Genomic DNA, 23,235 nt, shown 5'->3' on the forward strand with positions numbered 1-23,235 from the left:
GAAGTGGAACAATATGTTATACTGGGGTTGACATGCTGTCAGTAAACTGAACAAGGTCATGGGAAGTGTTCAGAATAAACCATGGAAAGGTCTTTGAGGATTGGTTTTTTGAAAGGGAGTTGTGGTTTTGGTGCATTAAACGTGATAGCTAGGGAATGGATGTAACTGTATGAGACCTTTCTTCTGATCTTGACACTACCTCGCTGACATGGGAGATGAAAATATATATAGATTTTTATAGCCTTAATGAGATGTCTTTGATTAGAGCCTCAGTTGCCTGCACCATCTCACCTAATAAAAGAAAAAGAACGAAAAAAGGTGTGGTGTGGTGGTGAGGTATGATGGCTAGTGACAAGCCTGTTTGCAGATAAGATTGTGTTGTTTACTGGGAGTGAAAAGGAATTAGTTTATAAGGGTGCTTCATGGTGTGTGTAAGCATGGACAATTGAAAGTAAATGCAAGTTAAAGTAGAATAATGGCGAGTGAAATGAAACAAAGTATAGATTTTGCAAAGCTTTAGAGAGAGAAAGGAGAAAGTGTACCAAACCATGTTTTAGATATGGGGTTACAAAGACCAGAAGAGGTGACAGAATTTAAGAATTTGTGAGCTGTCTTGTGTAAGTTTGATGATATGGAATAAGAGATAAGGGATAGAGCAGTAGAGGGTAGTAGAGTCATTGGGTCTCTTAATACAATAATGAAGGTAGAGGTGCGAGTATGGAAGTGAAGAAGGATTAAGGAACAGCATACTCCTCCTGACCCTGACCTATGCAGCCAAAACATAGCCAGAGAATTAGTCAAAGAGGTCAGGAATCTAGGCTGTGAAAATGAGGTATTTGAGAGGAGCATATGGTATGACTAAATGGAATAAGATCTGGTTATTTATTTATTATACTTTGTCGCTGTCTCCCGCATCAGTGAGGTAGTGCAAGGAAACAGACGAAAGAATGGCCCAACCCACCCACATACACGTGTATATACATACATGTCCACACACGCACATATACATAGCTATGCATTTCAACGTATACATATATATACATACACAGACATATACATATATACACATGTACATAATTCATACTTACTGCCTTTATTCATTCCTGTTGCCACCCTGCCACACATGAAATGTCAACCCCCTCCACCCTCATGCATGTGAGGTAGTGCAAGGAAAAGACAACAAAGGCCACATTCGTTCACACTCGGTCTCTAGCTGTCATGTTTAATGCACCGAAATCACAGCTCCCTTTCCACATCCAGGCCCCACAAAACTTTCCATGGTTTACCCCAGACGCTGCACATGCCCTGGTTCAATCCATTGACAGCATGTTGACCCCGGTATACCACATCGTTCCAATTCACTCTATTCCTTGCATGACTTTCACCCTCCTGCATGTTCAGGCCCCGATCGCTCAAAATCTTTTTCACTTCATCCCTCCACCTCCAATTTGGTCTCTCACTTCTCCTCGTTCCCTCCACCTCTGACACATATAACCTCTTTGTCAATCTTTCTTCGTTCATTCTCTCCATGTGAGAGATTTGGTATGGCAAAAAACTGAAAGGGGAAGAATTGTGGAGTGCTTGAGTCGTGAAATGCAATGCTTTGAGTTGGTCTGGGTATATGGAAAGGATGTAAGATGGGGAGATTACAGTGAGAGTGTACGATAGTGCAGTTAAAGTAGTTGGTACAAGAGGAAGAGTACTTGTGTCATGGGGAAATAGAGTGGAAGAATACTGGTGAGAGAGAGAAGCGGTAAAAATACATGGAATGGTGCAAGGGAGGCATGTAAGGACAGGGATCAATGGACTCTTTTGCTGTGACCAGCCACTTGATGGGAGTTCCTGAGGGGATGGGCATTATAGATATAGATAGATAGATAGCTAGGTAGATAGATAGATAGGTAGCTGATTTAGTTGATATATTCTTGATTAATACTCATTTGTCAGTTTGATTTTTTTTTCTAAATTTATAATTGTTTCGTTTCACCTTGTTTTAAGAGGGTAAGGGAGAAGTGTCCAGTTTTAGGTGAAATTTTAAGCTTCTACCATGACCCATTTAAGTGTCGGCTCTTGATAATATTTGTAGATGGTTTTCTAAAACTTTCTAAAACTGAAAGCTCTGATGCTAAGTACAAAAAATTCTCTCCTTTCTTATTTGTCTTGGTATCTTACTTTAGTGTTTTCTTAATGGGCTTTACCTAGTGTTTATACATTTGTAATATCTGCAGGGAAATTGGTTCCAGTTAATGGTACTGGATTAGACATCTTCCATGCGGTCCAGTTTTAGTTGGAGATGTTTTACCCAAGTTACCAGATGGAGGCTTTCATTACAAGCTTTGCCTTCATCATAAGCCCTGGGGAGTGTTTGAGTTTGCTTTTTATTTTCAGTTTCACTAGCAGGTAAGAAAATGACAAAGAATTTTTTATTTTCTTTTAAACAAAATACTTGAAAGTATCAAACCTACACATATTTTGGCTTTGCTATATTTTTTAAGCATATATTTATTATTCATTACATATAATCACTGTTTCCTGCATCAGAGGTAGTGCCTGGAAACAGATGAAGAATGGTACATCCATTCATATACACATATATATACTTAAACGCCCATATACATACATGTACATATCATCATATACATATATATACATACACATACACAGACATGTACATATTCATACTAGCGTACCTTCATCCATTCCAGCCCAATAGGAAACAGCATCATTACCTCCTGCTTCAGTGAGGTAGCACCAGGAAAACAGACAAAAAGGGCCACATTCATTCACATTCATTCTCTAGCTGTCATGTGCAATGCACTGAAACCACAGCTGCCTATCCACATCCAGGCTCCACAGACCTTTCCATGGTTTACCCCAGACGCTTCACATGCCCTGGTTCAGTCCATTGACAGCAGGACCCCAGAATACCACATCGTTCCAATTCGCTCTCTTCCTTGCATGCCTCCCACCCTCCTGTATGTTCAGGCCCAAGTTGCTCAAAATCTTTTTCTCTCCATCCTTCCACCTCCAATTTGGTCTCCCGCTTCTCCTTGTTCCCTCCACCTCTGACACCTATATCCTCTTTGTCAATCTTTCACACCCTCTTCTGCTCTTTCAACCACACTCTTTTTATTTCCACACATATGTCTTACCCATTCATTACTTACTCGATCAAACCACCTCACACCACCTATTGTTCTCAAACATTTCATTTCCAACACATCCACCCTCCTCCATGCAATCCTATCTATACCCCATGCCTCGCAACCATATAACATTATTGGAACTACTGTTCCCTCAAACATAATTTTTTGCTCTCTGAGATAGTGTTCTCTCCTTCTACACATTCTTCATCATTCCCAAAACCTTCATCCCCTCCCCAAAACTGTGACTTTCCTTATGCTTCCATGGTTCCATCCACTGCTAAGTTCATTCTCAGATATCTAAAAACTTTATTTTCTCCAATTTAAACTTATATCCCAATTAACTTGTCCCACAACCCTACTGAACCTAATAACCTTGGTCTTATTCACATTTTATTGGGACTACTGTTCCCTCAAACATAATTTTTGCTCTCTGAGATAGTGTTCTCTCCTTCTACACATTCTTCATCATTCCCAAAACCTTCATCCCCTCCCCAAAACTGTGACTTCCTTATGCTTCCATGGTTCCATCCACTGCTAAGTTCATTCTCAGATATCTAAAAACTATATTTTCTCCAATTTAAACTTATATCCCAATCAACTTGTCCCACAACAAGATATTTTGGTGATTAACACTAGTAAGGGGCTATTTAGGTACAAAAGATTATCTTTTGGGTTCTCATCATCACCAGGAATTTTTCACAAATTTATATCACAGTTGTTTGCTCAGATAGAAGGTGTAGCAGCATATCTAGATGACATTATTGTTTGTGGTAGAAGTAAAGGTGAACATGAAAAACTAGTGAGGGTGGTACTCATTATTCAGTGGGGTGTGCGGATTAACGAGAGTAGATCAGTGTTTCATGCTAAGTCAGTGGAATATGTAGGTTACCATATCTCTGGTGAAGGAATGGAACCTTTTCCCAGGAAACTAGAGGCTATTTTTGATGCTCCAGCTCCTACTTCTGTAGCTGAAGTACATTCCTTTTTAGGGATGGTTACATATTATTGTAAGTTTGTTAAGAACTTGTCATCAAGATTGGCACTTTTGTATAATTTATTTAAAAGAGGAGTTAGATTTAGATGGACTGCAGGAGAGGAAAGGGCTTTTCAGGACATTATAGATGACTTGAGGAACTCAACATTGTTAACTAACTTTGATGATGTGGAAGCTTCCTTAATTTTTTAAGTGGATGCATCCCCTGTAGGTGTGGTTGTGACCTTTTGCAAAACAAAGATAGTGGAGGAAAAAAACAGTTTATTTTGCCAGCAAAAAATTATCTTCAGCTGAGAAGAATTATTCTCAGATTGATGGTGAAGGTTTATCCATAGTGTTTGCTCTTAGAAGATTTAGATATCTTTTGGTAGGGAGACGTATTGTAGCTAGGACAGACCATAAGCCCTTAATTGAAATTTTTGGCAAAAGAAGGCCAGTTTTCTGTAATATAGATTCCAGAATCCAGAGATGGGTTTTGTTGCCGTCTTAATATGATTATGACTTAGTTCACAAGCCAGGGAAGGACGGTGTAGTGGCTGACACCCTAGGCAGGCTGCCAGTTAAAGATGAGCTTCAGTCAGGCACTCCTGCTGAGTATGTTAAGTTAGTAGAATCACTTGAGTTTGAGGCATTTCCTTCCACACCATCAGAAAACCGACAGAGAGATATGTACATAGTTGATCAGTAGTCTAAATTTTGGGTGGAATAATGATGTTAACCCAGAGTTAGTTGAGTATGCATCTATGAAAGCTGATTTGAGCCTCCATAATGATGTTATTTTGTATTGTAATAAGGTGCTAGTTACAGTTGACCTGTGTTGCAAGGTACTTAAACATTTACATGTTGGTCATAATGGCATCAGTGCTATGAAGGCAGAGGCAAGGAGTTGGGTGTGGTGGCCAAAGTTGAATCAAGGTATTGCAGAAATGATAAAATGTGATATTTGTTTCATAATTGTTAATGCACCAGCCACACCAGCTCTGTCATGGCCAAGTGCAGGCTCATGTGGTCTAGGCTACACATAGATTATGCAGGTCCTCTTGAAATTAAGTATTTTCTTGTGATTGTGGATTCATTTACAAAATTTTTATTTATTTATATTTATTATACTTTGTCGATGTCTCCCGCATTTGTGAGGTAGCGAAAGGAAACAGACGAAAGAAATGGCCCAACCCCCCCCCCCCAAACACATGTATATACATACGTCCACACACGCAAATATACATACCTACACAGCTTTCCATGGTTTACCCCAGACGCTTCACATGCCCTGATTCAATCCACTGACAGCACGTCAACCCCGGTATACCACATCGCTCCAATTCACTCTATTCCTTGCCCTCCTTTCACCCTCCTGCATGTTCAGGCCCCGATCACACAAAATCCTTTTCACTCCATCCTTCCACCTCCAATTTGGTCTCCCTCTTCTCCTTGTTCCCTCCACCTCCGACACATATATCTTCTTGGTCAATCTCTCCTCACTCATCCTCTCCATGTGCCCAAACCACTTCAAAACACCCTCTTCTGCTCTCTCAACCACGCTCTTTTTATTACCACACATCTCTCTTACCCTTACGTTACTCACTCGATCAAACCACCTCACACCACACATTGTCCTCAAACATCTCATTTCCAGCACATCCATCCTCCTGCGCACAACTCTATCCATAGCCCACGCCTCGCAACCATACAACATTGTTGGAACCACTATTCCTTCAAACATACCCATTTTTGCTTTCCGAGATAATGTTCTCGACTTCCACACATTCTTCAAGGCCCCCAGGATTTTCGCCCCCTCCCCCACCCTATGATCCACTTCCGCTTCCATGGTTCCATCCGCTGCCAGATCCACTCCCAGATATCTAAAACACTTCACTTCCTCCAGTTTTTCTCCATTCAAACTCACCTCCCAATTGACTTGACCCTCAACCCTACTGTACCTAATAACCTTGCTCTTATTCACATTTACTCTTAACTTTCTTCTTCCACACACTTTTCCAAACTCAGTCACCAGCTTCTGCAGTTTCTCACATGAATCAGCCACCAGCGCTGTATCATCAGCGAACAACAACTGACTCACTTCCCAGGCTCTCTCATCCCCAACAGACTTCATACTTGCCCCTCTTTCCAAAACTCTTGCATTTACCTCCCTAACAACCCCATCCATAAATTTTTATATGTTCATGTAACTAATTTCATAACCTCTACTGTTACCATTGACCTACTAGGAAATCTTTCCATAATTTTGGATTTCCAGATGTAGTTTTTACAGATAATGTCCCTTATTTTCTGTCTCAAGGAATGCAACAGTTTTTAAAGAAAAATGGTATCAAACAAGTAATGCGTGCTCCATATAACCCTTCTTCTGATGGATTGGTAGAAAGACCAATATGAACCTTGAAAGAAGGGTTAAAGATATTTTGTCATGGCAGTTTAAATACTAGAATCTGTAGGTTTTTGTATTATCAGAGGAAGATTGTTCACTCTGGAACTGGTAAGACATTGGCTAAGCTGATGTTTAACAGAAATTTTAAGGGAACTATTGTGTCAGTCGAGCATATGCCACAGAAAAACAAAACGTTAGCTCAGTTGAATGATAATGTCTTTTGCATTGAAATTAAACTCTACCAGGTAGATGATGGAGTATTTGTGAAGGACTGTGGAAAGGAGAATCTTGGGTGAAGGGAGAAGTTGTTGAAGCGTTAGGACCAAGGAATTATTAAGGTTCGTGTATGATAATTTGGAAATATGGTATGGAAGAGGTATGTAAATCAAATCATGTGCAGATTTCTAGTTTCTCATGACTAAGATGCTTCAACCATGCACAGATTTCTAGTTTCTCATGGCCAAGATGTGTCAGCTATGCACAGATTTCCAGTTTCTCATGGCCAAAATGCTTCTGAGGATGTGTATTCCAATAGTCTGCCAAATTAAAGCTGCAGTTTTCCTGTGAGAGATGGTGATACAGGCTCAGGGGTAATCCAAAGGAGGTTAGTTCAGGCCATGAATTTAGGGGAGAGAAATATTTCCATTATACTGATGATGTAGCAGAGCATGTCATTGATAAACCCAAATCTCTAGTACATGTATCTTTGCCTCAGGTGCCAGCCCTGAGATGATCCGGAAGAGTGGTGAAGCGTCATTGATAGACTTGACCTTTGAAGTATGTCTTTTGTGTTCAGTATTATTTGATGTATTTAGTTATTCATGTTTATATGGAATATCACCTTTTTATACCATTTTGTTCTACCATATTACTAGTTTTTGTTTTCATTTTTTGAAAAGATGACTATTTAATTTTGAGTCAAGAAACAAGTCAGGGGGGAGGTGTTGTGTATTGATGTGTATTGTTGTGTATCAACTGAGGATACTGTTATTATGATACCCTGTTGAAGGATTGAATACTCCACTGTGATTATCTTTTGTTTACTGTTCCTGTGCTTATAAGAGGACTTTTGCGTTATCTATGATTTTGTTGAATAACGAGCAGAATGTTGGCTGGAACAGAATGTGGCTTCTTATAACCTCGGAACATGCTTAAGTTACAACACTACTCCTAAAGCAGTAGTTGTGGGAGCGAATGAAAGAGTGTAAGGAAGTAAATTCTAGATTGACAAGGGTAAAACTTAGTGGATGGAGAGATTTGGGTGATTATTATCACATCTGCAACTAGCCCTGAGGAGAGGTTGTGAGGGGTAAGTGATTGGGAGCAGTTAAGTGAGTGTGTCAGTGGTTTTGATGTGAGAGATCGGGTATTAGTGATGAGTGACTTGAATGCAAAGGTGAGTTATGTGGCACTTGAGGGTATGATTTGGGGTATGGGGTATCAAGTGCTATGAATGGAAATGATGAACAGCTTGTGAAGTTGTGTGCTACAAAAGGACTGGTGATTGGGATTATCAGGTTTAAAAGAAGAACTTATACAAGTAAATGTATGTGAGTAGGAAAGATGATCAGTAGGCATTATTGAAACACATATTGACTGATAGGCATGTAAAAGAGACTATTTGGATGTAGATATGGTGAGGAGGGCAGCTGGTGGGATGTCTGATCACTATCTTGGGTAGGCAGGGATAAAGATTTTTGGAGTTTATCAGTAAATGAGAAATAGTGTGGGTGAGAATAAGTGATCTTGGAAAAGAGCCTTAAATGAAGAAATGCCAGGAGAGATTAAGTTTAGAATGACCAAAGGTGATAGTAAGTGAAGGAAGGGGAGTGGATGAGGAATGGAAGGTATTTAAGGAAGCAGTGCTTGCATGTGCAAGAGATGCATGTGGCATGCAAAATATAGGAGGGTGGTATATTAGAAAGGGTAGTGAGTGGAGGGATGAAGAGGTAAAGTTGCAAGGAAAGCAGAAGAGAGGCATTTGGGCTGTACTTATAGGGAGGGATTGTAAGTGATTGGGGGGTTTATATGAGAAAGTGGCAGGAGATCAAGAGGAAGGTACTGTGCATGAAAAAAGCAAGTGAGAGTTTACATGAGCAAGTATCAGTAAACTTTATGGAAAATTAGATGTTTTGGAAGGAGGTAAATAATGAACAGAAAACAGATTCGAACTTTGATGAAGGGGAAGTGGTAACAGGTTGTGATAAAGTGAGGAGGAAAGGAGTGAGTAATATGAAGGACTGTTGAGTAAGCTTGATGATAGAGTGACATATGTAGGGTTTTGGGGTCAGGGTGGCATGTGAAGTGAGAGAGTCATAAAGAGTTGTTTGGTGAAGATGAAGTATGGCAAGGCAGCCTAAGTGGATGGTCTTGCAGTTCAATTTATTAAGAAAGGAGATGACTTTGTAGTTTATTGGTTTTAAGGATTTCATTGTATGCATGGAATACGGTGAGGTGCCTATGGCTTGATGGAATGCATGTGTAGTGCATTTATATAAAAACAAGGTGGATAAAGGTGTGTTCAAACTACAGAGGTAAAAGTTTGTTGAGTGTACTTGACAGGTTATATGAGAGGGTATTAATTGAGAGTGAAGGCATGTATGGAGCATTGTATTAGGGAGGAACACTGTTGATTGAGAAGAGAAAAAGGATGTGTGGATCAGGTGTTTGTTTTCAAGATTGTGTGTAGAAAATACAAAAAGAAAAATGAATTTGTATGTGATATCCATATATTTGGAGAAATCATGAAGTAGAGTTAATAAAGATGCCTTATGGAAGATCTTAAGTATATATGGTGTGGGAGGAAAGCTGCTAGAATCAGGGAGAAGGTTTTATCAGGGGTGTAAGGCAGGTGTATGAGCAAAAAGAGAGAAGACTGAATGGTTCTAAGTGAAGGTTGGTCTATGGCAGGGCTGTGTTATGCCACCATACTTGTTCAATTTGTTTATGGATTTGGTGGTGAGGGGCGTAAATGGAAGAGTCGTGAAAAGAGGGGCGAGTAAACTGTTTGTTAGTCAGTCATTGTTTGCTCATGACAGCTTTGATGGCAGATTTGAGTGAGACGTTGCAAAGGTTTCGTGACTGAGTTAAGAAGAGTATAAGAAAGGAGGAGGTTGAAGGTAATTGTGATTAACAACAAGGCTGTTATCTTTTGCAGGGTTGAGAGACCGGTTAGTTGAGATGTGAGTCTGTATGGAGATAAATTGAAGAAGTTGGAAGTGCATCAAATACCTTGGAGTGGACATGACAGTGAGTGGAACCATGGAAGGGAAGTGAGTCATAGGATGTGTGAGGGGGTGACAGTTCTGGGAGCACTGAAGAATGTGTAGAAAGAGAGATTATCTGGAATGGCAAATACGGGCATATTTAAAGGAATGGTAGTCGTAACAGTATTATATGGATGTGAGATATGGGATACTGATAAGACTGTGTGCAGGAGGGTCGATTTGTTGGAAACTAAATATTTGATGACAGTCTGTGGTGTGAGTTAATTTGACCAAGTAAATGATAGAAGGGTAAGAAAGAGGTGTGTAATAATAAAAGTGTGACTGGGAGAGGTGAAGAGGGTATACTGAAATGATTTGGACATATGAATGAAACGAGAGGAAAGGCTGACAGAGGATAAATGTGTGAGAAGCAAAGGGAACAAAGAGAATAGGCATACCAAATTGGAGATAGAAGGATGGAGTGAAAATGGTTTTAAGCTATCAGGACCTGAACATGCAGGAGTATGAAAGGTTTGCATGGGATAGAATGAAGTGGAACAATATGTTATACTGGGGTTGACATGCTGTCAGTAAACTGAACAAGGTCATGGGAAGTGTTCAGAATAAACCATGGAAAGGTCTTAGGGGATTGGTTTTTTGAAAGGGAGCTGTGGTTTTGGTGCATTAAATGTGATAGCTAGGGAATGGATGTAACTGTATGAGACCTTTCTTCTGATCTTGACACTACGTCGCTGACATGGGAAATGAAAATATATATAGATTTTTATAGCCTTAATGAGATGTTCTTTGATTAGAGCCTCAGTTGCCTGCACCATCTCACCTAATAAAAGAAAAAGAACGAAAAAAGGTGTGGTGTGGTGGTGAGGTATGATGGCTAGTGACAAGCCTGTTTGCAAATAATATTGTGTTGTTTACTGGGAGTGAAAAGGAATTAGTTTATAAGGGTGCTTCATGGTGTGTGTAAGCATGGACAATTGAAAGTAAATGCAAGTTAAAGTAGAATAATGGCGAGTGAAATGAAACAAAGTATAGATTTTGCAAAGCTTTAGAGAGAGAAAGGAGAAAGTGTACCAAACCATGTTTTAGATATGGGGTTACAAAGACCAGAAGAGGTGACAGAATTTAAGAATTTGTGAGCTGTCTTGTGTAAGTTTGATGATATGGAATAAGAGATAAGGGATAGAGCAGTAGAGGGTAGTAGAGTCATTGGGTCTCTTAATACAATAATGAAGGTAGAGGTGCGAGTATGGAAGTGAAGAAGGATTAAGGAACAGCATACTCCTCCTGACCCTGACCTATGCAGCCAAAACATAGCCAGAGAATTAGTCAAAGAGGTCAGGAATCTAGGCTGTGAAAATGAGGTATTTGAGAGGAGCATATGGTATGACTAAATGGAATGATGAAAGTAATGGTGGTGTATGAGAGATTTGGTTATTTATTTATTATACTTTGTCGCTGTCTCCCGCATCAGTGAGGTAGTGCAAGGAAACAGACGAAAGAATGGCTCAACCCACCCACATACACGTGTATATTCATACATGTCCACACACGCACATATACATAGCTATGCATTTCAACGTATACATATATATACATACACAGACATATACATATATACACATGTACATAATTCATACTTACTGCCTTTATTCATTCCTGTTGCCACCCTGCCACACATGAAATGTCAACCCCCTCCCCCCTCATGCATGCGAGGTAGTGCAAGGAAAAGACAACAAAGGCCACATTCGTTCACACTCTTTCTCTGGCTGTCATGTTTAATGCACCGAAACCACAGCTCCCTTTCCACATCCAGGCCCCACAAAACTTTCCATGGTTTACCCCAGACGCTTCACATGCTCTGGTTCAATCCATTGACAGCACGTCGACCCCGGTATACCACATTGTTCCAATTCACTCTATTCCTTGCATGACTTTCACCCTCCTGCATGTTCAGGCCCCGATCGCTCAAAATCTTTTTCACTCCATCCTTCCACCTCCAATTTGGTCTCCCACTTCTCCTCGTTCCCTCCACCTCTGACACATATATCCTCTTTGTTCATTCTCTCCATGTGAGAGATTTGGTATGGCAAAAAATTGAAAGGGGACGAATTGTAGAGTGCTTGAGTAGTGAAATGCAATGCTTTGAGTTGGTCTGGGTATGTGGAAAGAATGTAAGATAGGCAGATTACAAGGAGGGTGTACGATAGTGCAATTAAAATAGTTGGTACAAGAGGAAGAGTACTTGTATCATGGGGAAATAGAGTGGAAGAATACTGATGAGAGAGAGAAGCGGTAAAGATACGTGGAATGGTGCAAGGGAGGCATGCAAGGACAGGGATCAATGGACTCTTTTGCTGTGACCAGCCACTTGATGGGAGTTCCTGGGAATGGGTATTATAGATATAGATAGATAGATAGCTAGGTAGATAGATAGATAGGTAGCAGATTTAGTTGATATATTCTTGATTAATACTCATTTGTCAGTTTGATTTTTTTTCTAGATTTATAATTTCTTTGTTTCACCTTGTTTTAAGAGGGTAAGGGAGAAGTGTCCAGTTTTAGGTGAAATTTTAAGCTTCTACCATCACCCAGTTAGGTGTCGGCTCTTGATAATATTTGTAGATGGTTTTCTAAAACTTTCTAAAACTGAAAGCTCTGATGCTAAGTACAAAAAATTCTCTCCTTTCTTATTTGTCTTGGTATCTTACTTTAGTGTTTTCTTAATGGCCTTTACCTAGTGTTTATACATTTGTAATATCTGCAGGGAAATTGGTTCCAGTTAATGGTACTGGATTAGACATCTTCCATGCGGTCCAGTTTTAGTTGGAGATGTTTTACCCAAGTTACCAGATGGAGGCTTTCATTACAAGCTTTGCCTTCATCATAAGCCCTGGGGAGTGTTGGAGTTTGCTTTTTATTTTCAGTTACACTAGCAGGTAAGAAAATGACAAAGAATTTTTTATTTTCTTTTAAACAAAATACTTGAAAGTATCAAACTTACACATATTTTGGCTTTGCTATATTTTTTAAGCATATATTTATTATTCATTACATATAATCACTGTTTCCTGCATCAGAGGTAGTGCCTGGAAACAGATGAAGAATGGTACATCCATTCATATACACATATATATACTTAAACGCCCATATACATACATGTACATATCATCATATACATATATATACATACACATACACAGACATGTACATATTCATACTTGCGTACCTTCATCCATTCCAGCCCAATAGGAAACAGCATCATTACCTCCTGCTTCAGTGAGGTAGCACCAGGAAAACAGACAAAAAGGGCCACATTCATTCACATTCATTCTCTAGCTGTCATGTGCAATGCACTGAAACCATAGCTCCCTATCCACATCCAGGCTCCACAGACCTTTCCATGGTTTACCCCAGACACTTCACATGCCCTGGTTCAGTCCATTGATGGCAGGACCCCAGAATACCACATCGTTCCAATTCGCTCTTTTCCTTGCATGCCCCCCACCCTCCTGTATGTTCAGGCCCAAGTTGCTCAAAATCTTTTTCTCTGCATCCTTCCTCCTCCAACTTGGTCTCCCGCTTCTCCTTGTTCCCTCCACCTCTGACACCTATATCCTTTTTGTCAGTCTTTCACACCCTCTTCTGCTCTTTCAACCACACTCTTTTTATTTCCACACATATGTCTTACCCATTCATTACTTACTTGATCAAACCACCTCACACCACCTATTGTTCTCAAACATTTCATTTCCAACACATCCACCCTCCTCCATGCAACCCTATCTATACCCCATGCCTCACAACCATATAACATTATTGGAACTACCGTTCCCTCAAACATAATTTTTGCTCTCTAAGATAGTGTTCTCTCCTTCTACACATTCTTCATCATTCCCAAAACCTTCATCCCCTCCCCAAAACTGTGACTTTTTTATGCTTCCATGGTTCCATCCACTGCTAAGTTCATTCTCAGATATCTAAAAACTTTATTTTCTCCAATTTAAACTTATGTCCCATTTACTTTGTCCCACAACCCTACTGAACCTAATAACCTTGGTCTTATTCACATTTTATTGGGACTCCGGTTCCCTCAAACATAATAATTTTTGCTCTCTGAGATAGTGTTCTCTCCTTCTACACATTCTTCATCATTCCCAAAACCTTCATCCCCTCCCCAAAACTGTGACTTCCTTATGCTTCCATGGTTCCATCCACTGCTAAGTTCATTCTCAGATACCTAAAAACTTTATTTTCTCCAATTTAAACTTATATCCCAATCGACTTGTCCCACAACCCTACTGAACCTAATAACCTTGGTCTTATTCACATTTACTCTTAATAATCTCCTCTCACACACTTTTCCAAATTCAGTCACCAACTTCTGCAGTTTCTCACATGAATCAGCCACTAGAGCCGTATCATCGGCGAACAGCAAGTGACTCACTTCCCAGGCACCTCTCATCCCCAACAGACTGCATACTCACCCCTCTCCATAACTCTTGCATTTACCTCCCTAACCACCCCATCCATGAATGAATTAAACAACCTAGGTGACATTCGCTGGGAACCAATAACTCTCCTCTCTTCCTACTTGTACACATGCCTTACATCCTTGGTAAAAACTTTTCACTGCTTGTAGCAACTTACCTCCCACACAATATACTCTTAAAACCTTCCACAAAGCATCTCTATCAACCCTCTCATATGCCTTCTCTAGATCCATAAATGCTATGTACAAATCCATCTTTTTCTCTAAGTATTTCTCTCATACATTCTTCAAAACACCCTATATCTGCCACTCTGTCATCAGACACATTCAACAAACCTTCAAAATACTCATTCCATCTCCTTCTCACATGGAATGAGTATTTTGAAGGTTTGTTGAATGTGTCTGATGACAGAGTGGCAGATATAGGGTGTTTGGGTCGAGGTGGTGTGCAAAGTGAGAGGGTTAGGGAAAATGATTTGGTAAACAGAGAAGAGGTAGTAAAAGCTTTGCGGAAGATGAAAGCCGGCAAGGCAGCAGGTTTGGATGGTATTGCAGTGGAATTTATTAAAAAAGGGGGTGACTGTATTGTTGACTGGTTGGTAAGGTTATTTAATGTATGTATGACTCATGGTGAGGTGCCTGAGGATTGGCGGAATGCGTGCATAGTGCCATTGTACAAAGGCAAAGGGGATAAGAGTGAGTGCGCAAATTACAGAGGTATAAGTTTGTTGAGTATTCCTGGTAAATTATATGGGAGGGTATTGATTGAGAGGGTGAAGGCATGTACAGAGCATCAGATTGGGGAAGAGCAGTGTGGTTTCAGAAGCGGTAGAGGATGTGTGGATCAGGTGTTTGCTTTGAAGAATGTATGTGAGAAATACTTAGAAAAGCAAATGGATTTGTATGTAGCATTTATGGATCTGGAGAAGGCATATGATAGAGTTGATAGAGATGCTCTGTGGAAGGTATTAAGAATATATGGTGTGGGAGGCAAGTTGTTAGAAGCAGTGAAAAGTTTTTATCGAGGATGTAAGGCATGTGTACGTGTAGGAAGAGAGGAAAGTGATTGGTTCTCAGTGAATGTAGGTTTGCGGCAGGGGTGTGTGATGTCTCCATGGTTGTTTAATTTGTTTATGGATGGGGTTGTTAGGGAGGTAAATGCAAGAGTCTTGGAAAGAGGGGCAAGTATGAAGTCTGTTGGGGATGAGAGAGCTTGGGAAGTGAGTCAGTTGTTGTTCGCTGATGATACAGCGCTGGTGGCGGATTCATGTGAGAAACTGCAGAAGCTGGTGATGGAGTTTGGTAAAGTGTGTGGAAGAAGAAAGTTAAGAGTAAATGTGAATAAGAGCAAGGTTATTAGGTACAGTAGGGTTGAGGGTCAAGTCAATTGGGAGGTGAGTTTGAATGGAGAAAAACTGGAGGAAGTGAAGTGTTTTAGATATCTGGGAGTGGATCTGTCAGCGGATGGAACCATGGAAGCGGAAGTGGATCATAGGGTGGGGGAGGGGGCGAAAATTTTGGGAGCCTTGAAAAATGTGTGGAAGTCGAGAACATTATCCCGGAAAGCAAAAATGGGTATGTTTGAAGGAATAGTGGTTCCAACAATGTTGTATGGTTGCGAGGCGTGGGCTATGGATAGAGTTGTGCGCAGGAGGATGGATGTGCTGGAAATGAGATGTTTGAGGACAATGTGTGGTGTGAGGTGGTTTGATCGAGTAAGTAACGTAAGGGTAAGAGAGATGTGTGGAAATAAAAAGAGCGTGGTTGAGAGAGCAGAAGAGGGTGTTTTGAAATGGTTTGGGCACATGGAGAGAATGAGTGAGGAAAGATTGACCAAGAGGATATATGTGTCGGAGGTGGAGGGAACGAGGAGAAGAGGGAGACCAAATTGGAGGTGGAAAGATGGAGTGAAAAGGATTTTGTGTGATCGGGGCCTGAACATGCAGGAGGGTGAAAGGAGGGCAAGGAATAGAGTGAATTGGAGCGATGTGGTATACAGGGGTTGACATGCTGTCAGTGGATTGAATCAAGGCATGTGAAGCGTCCGGGGTAAACCATGGAAAGCTGTGTAGGTATGTATATTTGCGTGTGTGGACGTGTGTATGTACTTGTGTATGGGGGGGGGTTGGGCCATTTCTTTCGTCTGTTTCCTTGCGCTACCTCGCAAACGCGGGAGACAGCGACAAAGTATAAAAAAAAAAAAAAAAAAAAAAAAAAAAAAAAAAAAAAAAAATTCTTCAAAACAAACACCTGATCCACACATCCTCTACCACTTCTGAAACCACACTGCTCTTCCTAAATCTGATGCTTTGTACATGCCGTCACCCATATACTTTTCCGAGAATACTCAAAAGATTATGCCACTGTAGTTTGAACACTCACCTTTATCCCCCATACCACTGTAGTTTGAACACTCACCCTTATCCCCTTTGCCTTTGTACAGTGCCACCATGTATGGATTCTGCCGATGCTCTGGCACTTTATCATGGTCCATACATACATTGAATATCCATACCAATCAATCACCAATTAACAATATAGTCACCCCTTTTTTAATATATTCCACTGCAACACCATCCAAACCTGCTGCCTTGCTAGACTTCATCTTCTGCAAAGCTTTCACTACCTCTTCTCTCTTCACCAAACCATTCTCCCTGACCCTCTCAGTAGCACACCATCCTGATCAAAGCACCCTATATCTGCCACTCTATCATCAAACACATTCAGCAAACCTTCAAAATACTCACTTCAGCAAACCTCCAAAATACTCACTTCATCTCCTCACTTCATAACTACTTGTTATGATCACCCTACTTGCCCACTTCACCACTGTTCCCATTTGTTCTCTTGTCTTACGCATGTTATTTGTCTCCTTCCAAAACATCTTTTTATTCTCGAAAATTTCTAAGTAATTTCTAAGTAAGTAATTTAATATATCAGATTTATGTGTGTGTTTGTGTGTAAATTGATCCAGTTAACCCTTTTGCTGATCAGTGGTGCAGGTTTCATTGTCACAACCCTCATTCTTTCCAGACCACTTCACAATGACAGATCAACCAAATAGCCAGAATTCCTCACGTGGACCACAGCCAGAAAGGCTGATATCCTTTTCTAGCAATATTTATAGGATTATAGTGTGTTTGTATATCTTGTACAATAGTTATCTACATGATTGATGAATAAATGCATTAGATTTATGTCTTTACTCATAGCTGATAATTAATGAAGTACATGAGACTTACCGTAGGTCAATTGAAATGTGCTTCGAATTTTATGAAGCAAATCACCTCTGCTAGAAGGGAGCTTTCACATGCGATACGTTTTGCCGCTTCACGCCACCAGACTTTAAAGAGTACGACCAACCACATGAAAGTAACTGAACATTTCGCACTGCTAGAAATATGTAAGCCACAAGACGCTACAGAGCGTAGGGTGGGAGAGGTGGGCATGTGAAAGCTCCCTTCTAGCAGAGGTGATTTGCTTCATAAAATTCGAAGCACATTTCAACTGACCTACGGTAAGTCTCATGTACTTCATTAATTTTACGTCAGCAAATCACACCTCTGCTAGAGGTCACTTTCCCATGAGGTTTTGAAGCCATGTGGGTGTCGTACTGTAGACATGTAGAGAGGAGAAATGATACAAGCAGTAACCAACTACAATATAGTAAGAAATTTACGTAGCCATGGACCAGGTGACAAGAGACAACATCTCCTATGCAAACAAAATGAACAGACTATTGAAGGACAGCACTTTGGAAAGGATCGTGACTTGGGACAATCTCCTTGTCATAAAACTTGGCAAAAGTGGCAGCCCTGGACCACCCAGCCCTTGCCATGATGTGTTAAATCGGTAGAGCCATGGCTTTGGCTTTCGATGCAGCTGCAGGTCGAACACTGCCCGCTGAATACTGGCTGGAGTCTATGCCCGACAGAGAAAGCTCTGTTCGAATCCACCTTGCAACACTGTCCCTCGTTACATGCTTGTGGGGCTTGATAAAACTTAGGAGTAACTTCCCATTCTCCTGATGTGCAGAATTTCTGAACTCCTCTGTCCTAGCAATATACATTTTCAGAGTTTCACACACACACAATCTAATGTCAGTAGAATATGCTTTAAAGGTCACAAACCGCACATTGAACTTTGACCTGCACTGTTTAATAGTTTCTCCTAACCAAACACAAACAGAAGCCTGCCCAAAACTAATATTCTTCAGCAACAAACAATGCAAAGTTTGTATTCTGGCAGCCTGCATAAGTGCCATCAACATCACAAGCTTCAGTATTAAATCCTTTAAAGAGAGGGAGGACAAAGGATCCATGGCACGCAGATGCTGTAGCACCTGCTGAACATCCCAAGTTCTTGTATACCTAGGGACAGACGGCCGCAAGTTAAAAACTCGCTTTAAGAACCTGGTGACAAGAGGATGGCTGCCTGCACTGCAACCACCCACAGTAATCCCCAAGGAGGAGAGTGCACCCCTGGCAGTGTTGATTGAAGTATAACTAACACCTCTGTGGAAAGTGACAGACAGAAAAGTCACAATATTAGTTACAGTGGGAGCAAAGGGATCGATGTTCCAGCTACCACAAAACTGTAACCACCTGTTAATATGTGGCTGGTACTGCCTCGCAGTCGGAGGTCTCCAGGAGGCAAGGATGATGTCCGTACCTGCCTGAGAAATGCCCCTGTCTCGCAGACGTTGCCAGATAAGAGGCAAGCCATCAGTCGGGTGTGTCAGAGAATGGGGTGTTCCTCCTCCGTCGATGGGTGACGCAAGACGTGTGTCCCCCTCGGAATCAGCCGTGGTTCCTTGACCAGCAAAGTGAGTAGAGTCCCCATCCAGGGCTGGGACGGCCAGAGAGGCAATACCATCCACCCCTTCGCTGACTCTGCTTGAATTTTCTGTAGGCACCTGGCAATCAGCGCAAAGGGTGGGAAAAGGTAGATTAGTTCAAACTGATACCAGCAGATAGAAAAGGCATCAAAATGTTCTGCATCTGGGTCAAGTTTCCAGGAGCAGAAACGAGTCACTTGAGCATTCAGTCTAGAAGCAAAGAGATCAATGCCCGGAACCCCAAATACTTCAGAGAGGGCCCTAAAGAGTTCTTCATTCAATTTTCACTCATGCCTGTCATTGAATGTCCGAGATGCAGCGTCTGCCATGAGATTGACTTTACCCGGTACATGAGAGCAGGTAAGCCAGATATCATTCACCGCACACCACTCCCAAAGGTCATGGCAAATGTCATTACACAGTGAGGACCGTGTGCCGCCCATTTCATTGACATAGGTCACTGCCGTCGTGTTATCACAAAACACCCGAACATGTCGTCCTTTGAGAAGAGATGCAAATGAGCGCACTACCAGAGAGATGGCTTTGAGTTCCTTTGCATTAATGTGCAAGGCAGATTCTGATAATGACCATCTCCCATTCACTTTTTGTTGATTGAGGTGGCCACCCCAACCTAAATTCAATGCATCAGTATACAGATCCAAATCTGTATCCTTCCGAAAAATCTGTCTGGTTTGCAATGCAATGTGAGATACCCACCAAAGCAAGTCCAATCTCATCTCATGAGTGACCACCATCCACTTGTCAAAGTTACCTTTTGCGACTCTAAACGCAGCAATCTTAGCACATTCTAACTGCCTGTAATGCAGTTTCCCCATCTCTGCTGCTGGAACGGCTTCAACTAATAGCCCAACAACTCTGGCCACATTCCGAATTTTGGCTCTGTCACTATGTAACAATTCCTCACAGCATTGTAGTATCTTGTGTATCCTACGATCAGGTAATGTTACTGTCATAGTCTCAGAATCTATAATGTTCCCCAAATACTCCAAGCGCTTAGTGGGGACCAAGACAGATTTTTTTTTTTTTTTTTTTTTTTTTTTTTCCGCTGTCTCCCGCGTTTGCGAGGTAGCGCAAGGAAACAGATGAAAGAAATGGCCCAACCCACCCCCATACACATGTATATACATATGTCCACACACGCAAATATGCATACCTACACAGCTTTCCATGGTTTACCCCAGACGCTTCACATGCCCCGATTCAATCCACTGACAGCACGTCAACCCCGGTATACCACATCGCTCCAATTCACTCTATTCCTTGCCCTCCTTTCACCCTCCTGCATGTTCAGGCCCCGATCACACAAGATCTTTTTCACTCCATCTTTCCACCTCCAATTTGGTCTCCCTCTTCTCCTCGTTCCCTCCACCTCCGACACATATATCCTCTTGGTCAATCTTTCCTCACTCATTCTCTCCATGTGCCCAAACCATTTCAAAACACCCTCTTCTGCTCTCTCAACCACGCTCTTTTTATTTCCACACATCTCTCTTACCCTTACGTTACTTACTCGATCAAACCACCTCACACCACACATTGTCCTCAAACATCTCATTTCTAGCACATCCATCCTCCTGCGCACAACTCTATCCATAGCCCACGCCTCGCAACCATACAACATTGTTGGAACCACTATTCCTTCAAACATACCCATTTTTGCTTTCCGAGATAATGTTCTCGACTTCCACACATTCTTCAAGGCTCCCAGAATTTTCGCCTTCTCCCCCACCCTATGATCCACTTCCGCTTCCATGGTTCCATCCGCTGCCAGATCCACTCCCACATATCTAAAACACTTCACTTCCTCCAGTTTTTCTCCATTCAAACTCACCTCCCAATTGACTTGACCCTCAACCCTACTGTACCTAATAACCTTGCTCTTATTTACATTTACTCTTAACTTTCTTCTTTCACACACTTTACCAAACTCAGTCACCAGCTTCTGCAGTTTCTCACATGAATCAGCCACCAGCGCTGTATCATCAGCGAACAACAACTGACTCACTTCCCAAGCTCTCTCATCCCCAACAGACTTCATACTTGCCCCTCTTTCCAAAACTCTTGCATTCACCTCCCTAACAACCCCATCCATAAACAAATTAAACAACCATGCCGCAAACCTACATTCACTGAGAACCAATCACTTTCCTCTCTTCCTACACGTACACATGCCTTACATCCTCGATAAAAACTTTTCACTGCTTCTAACAACTTGCCTCCCACACCATATATTCTTAATACCTTCCACAGAGCATCTCTATCAACTCTATCATATGCCTTCTCCAGATCCATAAATGCTACATACAAATCCAAAACCTAACTTCTTGAGCAAGTCAACAGTGGCACGCACACTCTCACAACATCCATCAAAAGTGCAGTGACAAATAAGAGTATCATCAATGAAACTCGTGATGATATGTCCCTTCTCTCTAAGGACAGCAAAAACAGGTTTCATTAATTTAGTGAACAGACAGGGACCATCCGCAACCCCATTAGGGAGACACGTGAATTGATAAATTTTTCCTTGCCACTTGAAACACAGAAAGCGTTGTTGCTCCTCAGCTATCTTAACAGAATAATAGGCGTGCTGCAAATCGACAGAGGCCATGAAGACACCGCTGTTAACAAGACGAAGCACCTGCTCAAAATTTTCCATCTTGAAGTGTTTGTACTCTAAAAATTTATTAAATTTTTCCAGGTTAAGGATCATCCTAAACCCACCATCCTTCTTCCGTCTTAAGAAAATAGGGGAAAGAATCTGCCCCTCCTGTCTCTGAGTCTCCTTGATCTCAAAAGCTGTACAGTTTCGTGGCAAACAATTTCCTTTTCCTCGACATTAAACACATACTCAACTTCTTCAGCAAAAAAGGACCAATGTTAGCAACATCAATATCTAAATGGCAATGCTGAACAATATCTAAAATATTTGGATCACTGGTAATAGCATGCCACTCATGTACAAAATAGTGAAGTCTGCCAGCTTGAAAAGGATGACTCACCTCAGTTACTGCCGGGGATTGTGACCCCGGCCTCGGGAGTTTTTTGTCTCAGGACCCTGCCATGAGAAGGATTGCCGGTGCTCACTCCGGGGACCAAGCATGCGTTGGCCATATGGATGAAACCTGGCCATAAAACCCCTGTATGGCAGTCTCCCAGAAGAGCCCCTAAATTTGCAAGGACCAAACTTTGAGGTAGAGAGCGGTTTCCTTGGAGCAATCTTACTCCTTAACTTTTCAGACTCCTCAGTGTGCTTGGCTGAGAGTGGGACATCATCCCCAAACAGAAGACGAGTCATGGGCACCTTGTCTGAACAGAGGTGAGCATACTTGTGGTTAATTTCGCGCTTGATGATGAACCGGCAAGCCAGATTATTCTTGTGATTAGCATGACCCAGGAGTGCCAGGGCACCATTAAGCATGCACACTTCCTGGGCAACATCTGGTTGGCTAGTCTGGGCAATCCTGTCAAGCAGTATGAGTGACTTAGTCAAAATTGTGGCAGCTGTAATAATGTCTTTCCCAACATCCTTCAAACGGAAGTCCCAACATCCTTCAAACGGAAGTCTGCCTTCTTGGCCTCAGTCTGCAGTGCATCTAAAACTTGCAAGTTGAAATCCACGGGCACTAAGGCATGACAGTTATCTGGCCTCTTGGCTGCAGCATCCTCCAAAATCTCCTTATACTCCTCCTCTCACAAGCCGTGAGCAAATACATGGTTAACCATATTGGCAACATGCTGGTCAATGCCATCAGACACCTCATCCACAGGACCGTAAGCCCTGGCGCACTGCAGGAGAACACTGTCAGGCCACCCGTCATTCTGAGAGACACAATTATCACTGAAAAGGTTATGCTCAGCTGGAGTAAAGCCCGAAAAACCCGTGGGCGAGCGCGAGGGAGGCATCACCTGGCTAGAAAGGCCAATGTTTACATCGGCGGCCGCTGCGGCGTCATCAGCCCCCTGACTGGGGCCTAACTTATGATAGATGATAGAATCAATATTAGTAAGAGATAAGGAAAGACCTTCAACAAACCTGTTTATGCTTTAGTAACCTTTAGTATTGTTCTCATACAGACACTTATGTATATTTTGAAGTATTTTTGAATGGGGTAGCAGATGTATGTTGTTTGGGCTA

The 23,235-nt window shown here is 41.6% G+C and overlaps 1 long non-coding RNA gene and 2 pseudogenes across 1 annotated transcript in view; 1 reads left to right on the forward strand and 2 right to left on the reverse strand.

Moving 5' to 3' along the window:
- The first annotated feature begins 2,234 nt into the window (after nt 1-2,234).
- LOC139754478 (uncharacterized) overlaps nt 2,235-23,235 on the forward strand; it is a 34,064-nt gene continuing 13,063 nt past the window's right edge. Inside the window, exons 1-3 of the long non-coding RNA XR_011713893.1 lie at nt 2,235-2,400; nt 7,242-7,303; nt 12,518-12,689. This is a non-coding gene — a long non-coding RNA (uncharacterized lncRNA). The remainder of the gene's footprint in view (nt 2,401-7,241; nt 7,304-12,517; nt 12,690-23,235) is intronic.
- LOC139754477 (uncharacterized) lies at nt 17,545-19,184 on the reverse strand (annotated as a pseudogene).
- On the reverse strand, nt 22,105-23,003 carry LOC139754832 (uncharacterized; annotated as a pseudogene).

Source organism: Panulirus ornatus, chromosome 17 (genome assembly GCF_036320965.1).
Source record: "Panulirus ornatus isolate Po-2019 chromosome 17, ASM3632096v1, whole genome shotgun sequence".
Lineage (NCBI taxonomy): Eukaryota > Metazoa > Arthropoda > Malacostraca > Decapoda > Palinuridae > Panulirus > Panulirus ornatus.